Below are 13,308 nucleotides of genomic sequence, written 5' to 3'. Positions count from 1 at the left end.
AAGTGAAATACTCAAGGCTGGCAACATCATTAACTCTAAGTAACTAATAGCTATTAGTACCTGGTGTACATGATTGCCCCCCGAAGCGGCTTTCCTTGGAGGTACGGGGGAACATGACTTACAGCTCAGCACAGATAACAACTTCATTTCAATAGCCCTTCTGAAAAGGGCAATGTACATGCTCCGAAATGAATTCCACACCCCAAATCAATTCAGTGCCTAAGAAGAAAAAAAGTATCCACTGGAAAATAAGACAATATATTCCAAGACGGCTGTTTTATCTATCTGATATGTTTCCTGCATCTTGTGGTGATTTACCGTAATAGGTAATAACTAGTGTACATTATATCCAGTTTTTAATAACCACACTTCCATTATATTTCATTTCCCAAAGGGACTACTTGTGTTTTTTCATATCTTTTAACTGTAAAACTGTAAACTGCTGTAATCAAGTACTGCTTTCTTCTGTGTTCTGGACATCCTCAGTTGATTATAATCATTGCCTGCTGAACTTACCTTCAAAATGTTAATCAGAAATTGAAATAAAAATTGATATTATTTCATTGTGTACTACCCCATTTATTCACTGTTCTTAACACAGGAGACTCAGAATACAAAGAAATATAAAACAGAAAAGAAAAAAAACAGAAAAATAAAAAAAAAAAAAAACCAAAACAAACAAAAAAGTATGGAAAAGACAGGGAGGGAAGGAAAAGAAAAACCAACTACAAAAACTGGCTTTACAAAAGATGAGAAATAGAGAAGACCGTTAAAAAAAGTGAAAGCCCGTGCTGTTGAACCTGATGTCTGTAAAAGACGAGTAGGCTCTGAAAGTATGTTTTGAGGTACTTGCACAACATCCCCTGTAACTCAGGATAAAATACATTAAAAACTCATTTTAAAGTATATTTAAAAATAGCACATCTGTACATGGTACACTACTTTTTTGGGAACTAGTGACTCTGTCCCACAACCACCTACCAGTAAGATTATGAGAGAGAGTGCATTTTAGAAGGTGTCAACAAAAACAAGCATGTAAAGAGTGTAAATCAAGCTGTAAAGTCAGCTGGATTTTCCAAAATGAATCCACATTTAGGGGAACTGATAGGTTCAGAAGGATGCCATGACTGAAAGGGTCACTGGATACTATCTGATAACATCCACAGTGACACTTTCAGAGATTCACAGGTTTTCAGCACCAAAACAATGCTGGGCTGGGAAGATCTAAAATCCTTGGTTTAACTTACACCCAGCACAAAGGATGCATGCATGCAGACCCACATCTACAGTGTTTGAGTTTTCTCTGCCCTGACACACACACAGCTAATACTACAAACTAACAAAACAAACTCCAGTGTGGTCCATTACTTCATCTTGATCAGTACAACCTAAAGGCTGGCTGTAACTGTATGCAGAAGAGCAAGACACAACCATGGCCTTCTTGAAAGTAAAGACCTCCTGAGGAAAGAGTTTAAGTGGAACACACAGAACTTAACTCTCTCAAAAACCTCTCTTTCTTTTAACTGGACATTATCACCAGAAGTAACTAACATTTCCTAGCTTCCTTCAGAAGAAGAAAGGGATGAGCATTTGCAAGGAAGATTTGGGAAAACTGTACAAATGCGAAGTTGGACAAATAAATCCAGCCAGCTGGAAAATAAAATCAATGAGCTAAAAGCATTATTAATTGAGACAAGTGAATATGGGCAGAGTCAAAGCTACTGACAGAGCAGAGGAGATAAGGCAGACAAACCATTATCACCAAAAGTAAATAACATTGAATCAAGCAGATATGATCAAAGGAGCATGTTCATAAGTACTGGTGATATTACTTCTGAATTTGATTTATTTTATCTTAAGTCACAGTGTATATCACTTAAGCAAGCCAGTTCCTTCCAGGTATCTTGCTAATATCCCTTAACAGAAACAAGACTGGATGCCCAGACAGTAACAGATTAAATGAAAAGGCAAAAAAAAACCCCCAAAAACCCCTAACTAGATAGAAAGGCATTATTAACTCAGTGCAGCTAACATCTCCTATAAATCTCCTATATACAGAAAAGGAAGAAGCTGCTACCATCATATAATCTGGCCAATCACAAACACAGGGCATGTATTTACCCCCCAGAACATGGATTAGTGCCATTCCCTACTTATATAAAAGAAAAGACTTCAAATGGTGGCATGTTCCTCACTTTCCCATTAAACTCTCTTCCCTTGTCCACTCCCGTTTATGGTTACAGCTTGTAGAACTGATGCCCACGGAGCAGGGATCAGCCCCCACGAAGTGTCTGCCTGTGTAGCAGAATTGACTTTCTCCTGGTCTCATGTGTCCAACACACCTGGTTTAGATCCCTGCTTCAAAAGGAGAGGTCTGTATGAAAATTTTACCTGATGGAAACAACAATGTGGTAGGTAGTATTCTTCACTTTAAGTAAGAATCAATCCAGACACCTATTACCATGAGTACCATGGTTCTGATTTCAGGATGACTTCCCAACAGCTGTTGAGGATTTATACTCAGTACTATTTATCATCTGCAAATGGGTTATCATACCCAACATTCCCAAACTGTACACTTTCATAATACTCTTGGGTTACCACTGTATTATAAAGTCAGTTACAACACTTTCACTAAGGCTGACCAAAACTGACTGAAAGAAGCTCATTCACAGTCATCTTAATAGTTCTGCATAACCTCCAAGACCAGTAGCAGTGTGTTCCCCACCTGGGATGCAGATGAACTCTACTGTAATACAATCATACATCTTTTATTTCTATGATTATAGATCCTAAAACCCTAAATACAAAAAAAAAAATAATTTAGAACTCCCCATAAAGTACCCTACAGAAGCAAAAGAACTGATAATAAGGTATTTATTGGATATGGTTAATTATCTCATTTTATTTTTACTACTCAATAATGTTTTCATGGAAATTACATAGGATACAGATTCTTGTCAGACCTGAAATGATTTGTAAGAATGTACAATATTCCACTAACATTTCTGAAAGTCTGAGACTACAACTGGCAAACAACCTGCCCTAGCTTTGTGGCTTTCCTAACTAAAAAAAGACCATTAAAAAATGAGTGCTGCAAACTTCATAACTATGCTGTGTTTCTTGTCATGCTGGGATTAGTAATAGCAGTGCTATCAAATATTACTGTGCAGTAAAACCTGTGGTTTGCATTTAGATTACATTTGATTTCTTCATGTGGAAAATGCATGCTCTAATTTTCCTCTTACAGTAAAATTGATAGTACGTAGAATACAACATCACAGCAGATGACACAGTCTACAAGGTAGGCATGACTTGTTTTATAGTCATAAAGCTTGTACTTCTGGCTGTGATTTTATGAGCCAGGCATACAAAAAAAAGGACAAAAAAGATATTTATAAATAAAGGCATACAACAGTAAATAGGAAAGGAGACGAAGTAACAGAACAGATTGAACTGGATATAATCAGAACCAAACAGCTTTCAGAAAAACTGCTAACTTAGCACTTGGATACCACCAGTCAATAACGTAGGTACAGCAGCCTCCTATAACAAAAGAAAGCAATTCTAGGCAGGAAGAAAAGGAATGTAAATAGGACAGGCAGCATCCTCACCAGGCCAAAAAAAATCCTTTGAATATATTCTTTTAAAGCTCACAATATCATAAGCTAGCCCCTCACCTCCCTCCAGCTCCCACAAAGTTGATATCATCTATCACTATTTTCTTTGCAATAAGTCATCTTCTAAAGTATTAATTTCAGTAGTATCTTTTACAGTATATTTCAGAGAAGCTTCTATAAGCATCTAGGAACTTATTAGATAAAAAAAGGGAGGTGTACACCACACACGGTCTCCATGGGGACATTGCACATGGCAGAAGCTGTGAACAGAGCACTTCCATCACAGGAAGGCAATGGGGAAGAATTATACAATAACGAACAGAGATCTCATTAGCATGTAAAAGCCATAGCCCTATATATACTGCCATATTTCTGTACGTCACCGCATTAACAAATTGCTGTTTATTAGCCATGATTTACTGAGTCGAGCACAACAGGACTGGGCACTAGCTGAGGCAAAGCAGCTGGATGCAAAACTAATGCAAACAGCTAAGAGGAGAGTGATGTCTTAACTGCCTCTCTGCATAGCTTCATCCACCAGCCAACAGATGAACTGATTACGCACTGTTGCAAAAATTTCACCTTTTGCTACAATGCAATAATTCTTGAATAAATACAAAACATGGTCAGCCTCGACGTACTGAAATATGAAGAGCTGCAAAATGATTCTTCACCTCCACCGAAGATGGTGCTGTCAGTATTTAGAGAAATTATCGCTTTACAATGCCTTAGTGTTCTTGTATTCAGGCCAACCATGAAAAATCACGAACTTCAAACGTATTCCTTTTTAAATGTTTACATCCACTTCAAAGTACACATTTTTCTTACTACTGCCACCATGCTCTAACTGCATTACCTTACTGTTCTGAACTCACAGCTCTTTCCACTGCAGTCTCCCTGTGGATGCACACCGCAATACAAAGAAACAAAATCCAGACTGCACAAAGCCAATGATAATGCTATGCTCAAAGCTCAGGAATTCAGTAGAAGCTTTAATTCCCAACAGGGACCACCACCAGTTAGCTTCCCCACAATGCTCAAGCCCAGACTTGCATTCCCTTGCTTGCTCAGGCTTTGCATCTGGCTTCAGAAGTGCCAGTACCAGGAGAAACACACTTTAACTACATGTTATAGACAACATGCATTAATGGCTTATGGACTGTTACACTTGTTTGCTTCTTCCTTTTAGTACTAAAGGGATTTTGCTCAGGGAGAAAAGAAAAAGCTTTGGACTTGTTTCTTTTCTTGAAAGAACCAAAACCCTCACAAACCTACAGAAGAAAAATGCAAAATGCAATTCCTAGAGACAGCAGCAGATCAAGCTTCTTGACTGTTTTAGTATAGTTCTGAGTCCCTAAATTTCAAGTTCACATGAACCAAAATTAAAACTCACTGCAGATTATCAAGTTTCATGTATTTTTTCACTACCCTTATGCAAAATTTACTTTGGCACAGTACAGGAGTGCATTATTAATCAGCATAGATTTGTTTGAAAAAGCAGACTCTATTTATTCAGAGGTAGGACCGACTCCAAATCCAGGCTTTCTTTTCCACACGGAATGCAAGCGTATCAGATTTGGTATTTGATTTTTCAGCTCAGCTGTGAGGGACGAGCTGAACTTTGTCTACGTGGTAACAGAAAAAGAAACCACAGTATTTTACTTTTTTTTTTTTTTTTTGGTGGTTTCAGGTATCAAAGTGAAAATGTCAAATGTCTCTCACCACACCCATTACAGCAAAATCTCTGACCAGTTGAAGACAATGACGCTTTGCTACTGGCATTAAATGAATCCGGTCTCACCCACCCATGACCAAAAAAGATACAGCGTCATTTCAAAATCACAGTCACTTTCCTATCAACTTTTTGCAGTGTTTTCAGATTTATACATCCTCTTTTTATTCTCATATTGCAGTCAATTAGCAGCTATAACTAAGCAGATCTGCGCAGTTTTAGCATAAATTCTTTAAAATCACTGATCTTTACAAGTTACTTTGATGAAAAGAGAGAATATTTACCAGCGACTATTAAGCATGAAGTTTGAGGAAACAGAAGCAGCTTGTAGGAGGATTTGCTAATGTAGTTTATTGCTGTTACTTTTCATATCTGAAAAGATACTGCCTCTGAAGTCTCTGACGAAAACGCAAATAGATATTCTTGGGAGAGAGTACAAGCCAAATGCAAGTTACAAAATCAGATAACTCGGTCTTAAGGATTTCATCACATAAATCCTCTGATATCTCAACAGTGCCACACCAATACACATGTAAAATCAAAATCTAAGTGTCCGGTGCTGCTGAAAAAAGAGATGGTGAAGACACACAAAGATTTTCACAATGAAATCTTCCCCATAAATGTGTGCAGGAAAGCTAGAGATGAAATCCCCCACAAGAAGACACAATACTACCTACCAGGCAGTGATAATCTCTCAGTGGTCACAATAGGCATGTTGTTGAAACAACTAGATGGAAAAAAAAGGCATCCATGCTTGAGTGATTCTGCAGAGCAATGTGCCTACACCTAATACAATGGAAAACCTATTCAAGAATAGCTAATCTTGTGAAACTACGACTGCAGAATGCTGTTAGAAGCAGTGAAAATTGAAAATCCTCTGAATTAAGTGTTCACTGAGCAAGTTAAAGCGCTAAAGCTTTAGTAGGCATCTCTCAACCCATCCACCCATGCACCTGAGGGTGGCATCCATGTGACAAATTGCATTTAACATGCACCTGACCTCTACCTAGTAATCCATCCTCACCTTGGCTACTTCTAGCATTACAAATCTCCAAGGTACTTTGAAGAAATTACTTCTGCAAGGAAGAATTGGTCCTCAAATGTGTATTGTCAAGAAGCCAGAATATATTTAGGTACAAATATACTGCTCTTCAATGTGGATAGAAATAGGATCTTTAAATTCTTAGGAAACAAGGTTTCTATGGGTTTTTAGGACCATTATTATTTTTAGGAGACAGAAATACAGGATTTCTAAAAGGAAAACTCATAGTTCAGTCACTAACCAGTAAGCAGCTTGGAGGTCCATATCCACAGCTGAAGACGGGGTCAGGTGGTGAAGCCCTCTAGATACTGACAAAATGATAACATGCACAGCTACTCTTGGATCACCTACAGCAAAACCATCATTCCATAGGCCAGACAGACCCATCACACACTCTGATGCTCCCCTGAGAGCTGAGTCCATACAACGTCAAACCAAGGCCTCGACAAGCAGAACTGACTCTTCCATTGTTAAACTTCAAGAAAATCTACAGTGTTTTGAAGGTGCAAATTAAAGGTGCAATAAATCCATTGGGGAAATATTCAACTTTTCCCCAAAATATTGAAGCCACTCTCATGGCATGGCAACTTAGGGAGAAGCAAATACTTACTTCTTGCATCCACACTGTGTGCTCTGTGACAGCTTGAAGATGTGCCCGGAGTAGTACCAGAGGTCCATAGAAAACTTTATCCATGCCCACAGTACTAAGAGTGCACCTCCTTCAGCAGACAGGAAAAATCTCTGCCCCAAGATGAAAGAAAGAAAGATGGAAGTGCAAAGGCCAGTTTATTATTATTTCAACTTTGGCTGGGCACCAGGACTGGACCCCAAATAAATTATGCCAAGATATATGCTCAAAGTTAGCTTCCCTTGCAGTTCTGCACAAACAGAAATCAGCAGGAGTCCAGCATGTAGAACGGCTTCCGAATCGGGTCATTAATCTGTACAAGCAGAAAAACCTACCCAAAAAATACATTAGCAACCACTGCACTCCAGGTTACAAGGCTGAACTATCATGCAAATTGATACACATCTCTTGCCTCCTCGAGCCACAGAGGAGGGCACAAGCAATCTATAGGGGAGAGAGCACAGAAACCTACGGATGCGAACTCCTGGTGAGGAGCAATGGAACAGGACAGATTTATTCAGTGATGATAACATGGTATTATTTTTTCCTGCAAAAGCAATGCAAATTATTCAAAGTTGGTCACATCCTGAAATGGCTTGGCTCTAGAAATATGTTCATTGCCACGAAAATCTTGCGAACTTAAGCGAGCACACAAAACCACAAGGGCAGAAGACAATTCAAGGTTTTAAATAGACAGAGACACAAAGATTAGTTGCTAAGATTTTTTTTTCCATCTACTTGTTTGATGATTTATCAATAAACTAAGTAATCTCCACCTGCTGTTCAGTCAATAGCTGATTAGTTAGATGATTCCCTCCAAGTCCTTCAGGAGGACAAAGTCTTGAGGTCTTGCTTTCAAGGACAGACCAGCAGTTTTTTTCATAGTTTTACAGCATGCTATTCCTTAATAGCAATGTAAATAAAGCAGAGTGAAGAGACCTTTCCATTTCAAAGCTACTGTAAAACATAGAAGAGATTTTACTTTGGGCTCAAACTAGAAATCTTTTTTTTTCTTCTGCTTTTTAAATACCAATAATATTGCAGGCATGAAAAGATTGCACTCTTCTAGTCTCTAGACAAAACCTAACCCTCACTCTTTAATATAACTACAAGCAGGACAGACCTAAGTAGAACAAAAAGGCATATCTCCTGGACACTGTTTCTCTCATAAACACACCTATTATTTACATCGGCCCAGGAAATAACCACATACAAGGCAAGTCATGAAACAAGAACAGCCCTATGTTAATCATCTAAATTCATGACTATATAACCCACAAACACGATCTGAGTTAACACTGGCTGGCAGCTCTTCAGGAGGCTGCAGGAAACAACAGGGACTAAGGAGAATAAGAGGAAAAAAGGGCTGGCTGAGCAATGCACCTGCTCCCTTGCTTCCCCTTTCCATTTTGCACAGAAAAATTTGCACAGTTACAACTCTTAAGTGCACATTAAACTTACGCCCTTTTACATTGACATGACTGTGAAGACATTATGGTGGGTATAAAATACTATACTACTATTTAGAAGCATTTCTGCACTACCAGCTGGTGTAAAAGAGCCCTTGTGCAGTTAGGAATTTTTGTTTTCCCATGTATGATAAAAACACAATGACGAGTTTTGTTCAGAAAGCATGTTTAAGTAAAAAGAAAAACACCTACTAATGTATATGTATATAAAATATACAAATTACATAAACTTACAAATACAAGTACTTCTCCATGTATATGGATACACATGAGATATATTTTTTTTTTCTTTTTAAACTCTCTTGCGAATGCAAATTGCCAAGAGAGAGTAATAGGACAACTGCTCTCCTACTCTGACCAGAAGCCCACAATCAACTTTTAAAGTAACAGTAGTATAAGTTCTGCTTCACACCAGAGAAGAGTCAGTGAACAGAAGTTTGAACTGTTTCAAGTGAGCCTGAAAGTTGTTTATTCACCAGAGTTTGAATCTGCTGCAAATGGCTCATTTAATTCAACCTCAGAGGCATTTGCTCTTCACTTTTCAACCTCAGAAAGCAGTAACCTAGCTAAGGAGGTTAGATGCAGTATCACCAGTTCAGATCAAAAAGATGCCAGTGAACAGCTGAGACTTAAATTTATACCCAGCATGGTTACATGGACATGAAAACGAACAGTAGATGTAATTGGTTTCAGCTATATCACGTATTTTCGCCTGTTCTTAAAGAATTACAGGATAAAAAAATTTTAAAAACCCCTGAAATTAAAATCAACCAGGGAAAAATTAATCTAGCTGCCAAGAAGAACTAAGGCTCCATGACAAGCACAGATACATATTCAAAATTAACTTGAAAAAAGCTTCTAAATTCAACTAATGTGCTATAAAATGACAAACGCACATATTATATGAACCAATTATAAAACATTGCAGCAAGCATTAACTACATGTACAGATCTTATGAGCACCCTGGGAGCAGGACAGTGGACTAAATAAAGTCAAGCAATCTTACAGACATTACATTTTCCCTGTATCAAAAAGGTGAGAGAGGTGTTCAGAAGGATCTGACTTTTCGCTCTGAAGGAGAGAGGAGAAAATACGGCAGATACTTGGAGTATCTGGAGGTTTAGTCCAAATGCAGAATATTTACCAGAAAATTAAAACTACTGAAATCCTGCAATATCTGCTTTTATAAGAGACTCACCTATTTCCAGAGAGATGACAACCATTTATGAATCCATTTCCGCAAGAAAACTATAAAAATCCCTTGGATATGCAATGTTCGCTGTTCAATATTTGCCACCAGCAGACACTGTTGTTAAACAAAATGGGAAGCAGCCCTCAAAGCATCCAGATAGAAAAGAGAATCGTAGCCTCCCTGTAAATCCTGCAAAAATACATCTCATTCACTTGTGTGGATCTCTTTATTGCAGTTGACATGGGCTTGCCCAGGGGACTAACTTGTTGTTCCATAAAGATCCTTAAATAGGCACTACTGATGAAACATTTAATCCAAGCCCTAGTATCAAATGGCTGCTATTGCCAGTGACAGTGATAGAAAAATCTATTTGCCAATTAAATAACTGCATGCAAAGCTATGACTGTTTATTATACCTTTTAACATAGTTCAGCTGGTTTGGATCGTATCCAGTGAGCTTCATATTTTACAAAAACTGCATTCCGTATAACTCGTAAGTAACGTGCTTTAAGCCTTCGTTTTTTAAATACACCCTTTCACTCATGTTGTTATGAAGTGTTTACTTGGGCAAGGGAATACATTTTACACAGAAATGCCACTTATATCATTCAACTATACACATATATTGCGTTGGACCTCTCTCTGTTGATAATGAAATTATGATTTATGCTTAGAACAGATGACCATATTTTAGTTATTGGGAAAAAAAAGAGCACTTTAAAAACTCACTGTGTTTACTTTAAATGCTAAGAATGTACAAAAGCTATTCATTTTTTGTAAAACTAAGGGACTACATTTTGATCCCATGAGTCTAATAAAAACTCTGCATAAACATAACAATAGGGAAAGCTAAGATGAATAGTTGAGATGAACACTTAAGCCTGGACTTCATTCCGGTTGGACTTCCACCATACCAGGAAACGAGAAAACAAGTGAAGGGGCAGTAATTAAAAGGGATTTAAGATTAGTGGCAGTGTTACACCCACATGTGGAACACCACTAAAATAGGACACAGCACTCAGTTTGACAAGGCTGTAATTTAATAAAGTACATAAGGGTGCAAGTTGCAGCTCAGAGAAGTCACCTTTGCTGAGAGCAGCTTAAGAATTTGCTTAACTTGAAATAACCAGAGCTTAACATGTGCTTTGTGTCAAGCATGAATATACATCTTTGGGACATAGACTGCATTTTCCTTTCAACTTAGTATGAGAAAAAAGAAATTAAGTAATGCTAATGTATAAAGCAGTATTGAATAAAAATGGGACACAAGTACTGGAAATGGCAAAACACACATCTGAAATAAATTCCTTTCCATAAATAGGAAAAAAGACAGACTAAGGTGAGTTTTTATTTCTCTTAATAGCAGGAAATTTAGGTTTTTTCCCCTTGATTTTTAAAAAATTACCAGATGTAAGTTTATATCTTATTCCTATTCCCCAGTGCCATAAATTTAGTATAAACTAAGAAAAAAAAAATACTTTGTGTTTCAGAATGAACATTGATTCTTCCACATATTGTATTAAGATTTAATTTACTGCTGGCTATGCCATTTTTAACTTTGTAATTATTTTGTCAGGGTAAGTTGTAGCTTTTACTGTACCAGTGTCTGGAGAAAAGGTTTCCATCTTACTTTATCTGATTATTGAAACAATGTATTATAATTTCTGAAAAGCACTATTTCCATTTTTACATGTAAGCCTTATTCAAGGAAATTGTTTATGAATTTCAGTAACTCTTTTAAATTACATGGGCTGGAATTGTTCAGAATCGGTAGGAAGGTTCATTGAAGACTTTTGTAAGGTAAATAAACTGATAAGTTTATTAACTTAACTGATAAGTGTGCTGTTCTACCACAGCTTCATAAGAACACAATCTGTAGCATTATCTTTGACTGCATCAAATTTATCCTCTAAAGTAAAAAAAAACGCAAAAAGTTTGCCTAGTAAATAAAGCTAATGTTGTTGTGCCATGTTACAATATCTCTCTTCCTATAGTTTATGGCTATTTTTATGGGAAAAAGTCCAGACTGTCAGTGCTTAAAACCTGCATTTGAGCTTCTTTGCTTCCTTGATTCCTCCCTGCTGGGCAGAAATTTTTAATCACAAAAATACCTCCTGTAACTCCATCTCATATCCAGCTTGGATATGAGACATGCTTAAATTCGAGCACAATCACTTTGTTGTACCAATGCCTTCGGAGCAGTCACAACTGGAACCCATTAGGTTTGCATCTGACCAGAACATTTTTGTGAAGGACACAAGAAGACAGCAGGACCTGCAGAAGCACTGAGACCTCGGTCCTGATAACATGGGTGTTTGGGCTTCACAGCCTGCAGGTGAGTGCCACCTCTGAGAGCTTGCCGGTGCTCTCAGGTGCTGCCTCACCTGCACTGGACCACAGCCAAAATGCATAAGTTGCAGGAAAAAACTATACCTAAAAACCAGAAAAATTTAATTTTTTAATTTTTAAAATTTTTTTTTTAGTAGCTACAAATGAGATATTTTTGTGACAAATATTCATTGAAATTTCACCTGACATTTTAGACTTTTTAGCACATTTCTTTTACCAGCTCAGGTCTAACACATATTCAGCAAATGCTTTGGGTATTTCTTATCTGGTGTTTTGAAGTTTGTCTCAGATCCACAGCAGCAATCATCAAAACTTTTATTTCATTTTCCTAGGATTTTGATCTCTAACATCTACAATTACAGTTATTTACTAGTGTATAAAATAACTTTAAATGTGCCAAATATATCTGACTAAATATACTTCAATGCATAAACTATTCCTTTTTTTTTTGATGTATCACAATGAATACATTGGCTTTAACATCTATTCTCTTGATCAGTCATTTTGAGGTGGTCCACTTTTGTTTTCCTGACTTTCACAAACATGCTTGCAGCCAGTAAGAGACTCTTCACTATGATTAATGGCCTCCCATTGGGTATACAGAGAATTTCCCAGCCTGGTTCCCTTGAGAATGCTCCACTACATGGATTTCTACGCAAAGCTAGATTAAAAGAGGAGGAGCAATAGCTATAGTCCACCTACCCCACAGCCATCAATTATATACAGTTATAAATCAAAGTTTTCAGCCAGAACAAAGCCTAGTGTGGCAAACAAACAAGGGCGTTCACAGCAAATTGTTTTGAAGCAGAATAAAACTCTTGATAGAAACAATGGGGCAAGCAAAGCCACTGTCAATATCACCATAAAGTTCCGTTGATTTATTAAGAATTAGACACAGTGTATCCAATTACTGCTGAATTAACTTAAACAGAAAGCAGCAAGTGGAAAAATAAGCAAGGAGATGGATTTCTCTTTTGAAAGGAAAAAATCGCGCAATTCTATATCATAGTTAATTGAAGACAGTAACGTGAATCATAAAGTATCTGTACTTTAACTCCCTGTATTTGTGTTTCTTGGCTTTGGGTTTTAAGCTCTCTCTTTCATGAAACACTGGTATGTCTATCTCATCCATATTTCATCTCCGGTCTGTTTGTTTTCCTGGCTATTTCTGCCTCCATGCCATAGATGATTTTGATCAGTTTGGATATTTTTAAATACCCTTCACGCACAATCTGCTTTCAAACAAGACAGTAGAAAAAAACACTGGGGGACATG

The 13,308-nt window shown here is 37.4% G+C and overlaps 1 protein-coding gene across 6 annotated transcripts in view; it reads right to left on the bottom strand.

Moving 5' to 3' along the window:
* Positions 1-13,308, bottom strand: part of RARB (retinoic acid receptor beta) — a 319,525-nt gene that overhangs the window by 212,959 nt on the left and 93,258 nt on the right. The window contains exon 1 of one of the 6 annotated variants that reach the window (XM_038128357.1): positions 9,691-10,230. The exons of the other annotated variants lie outside the window; for them this stretch is intronic. The gene's annotated coding sequence lies outside the window, so the exon portion shown is untranslated. Of the gene's footprint in view, positions 1-9,690; positions 10,231-13,308 lie in introns of those variants that run through there. 6 annotated transcript variants of the gene reach the window in all.

Source organism: Motacilla alba, chromosome 2 (genome assembly GCF_015832195.1).
Source record: "Motacilla alba alba isolate MOTALB_02 chromosome 2, Motacilla_alba_V1.0_pri, whole genome shotgun sequence".
Taxonomy (NCBI): Eukaryota; Metazoa; Chordata; class Aves; order Passeriformes; family Motacillidae; genus Motacilla; species Motacilla alba.
The sequence above is the reverse complement of the archived record's forward strand: the minus strand, read 5'-3'. Positions and strand labels throughout refer to the sequence as shown.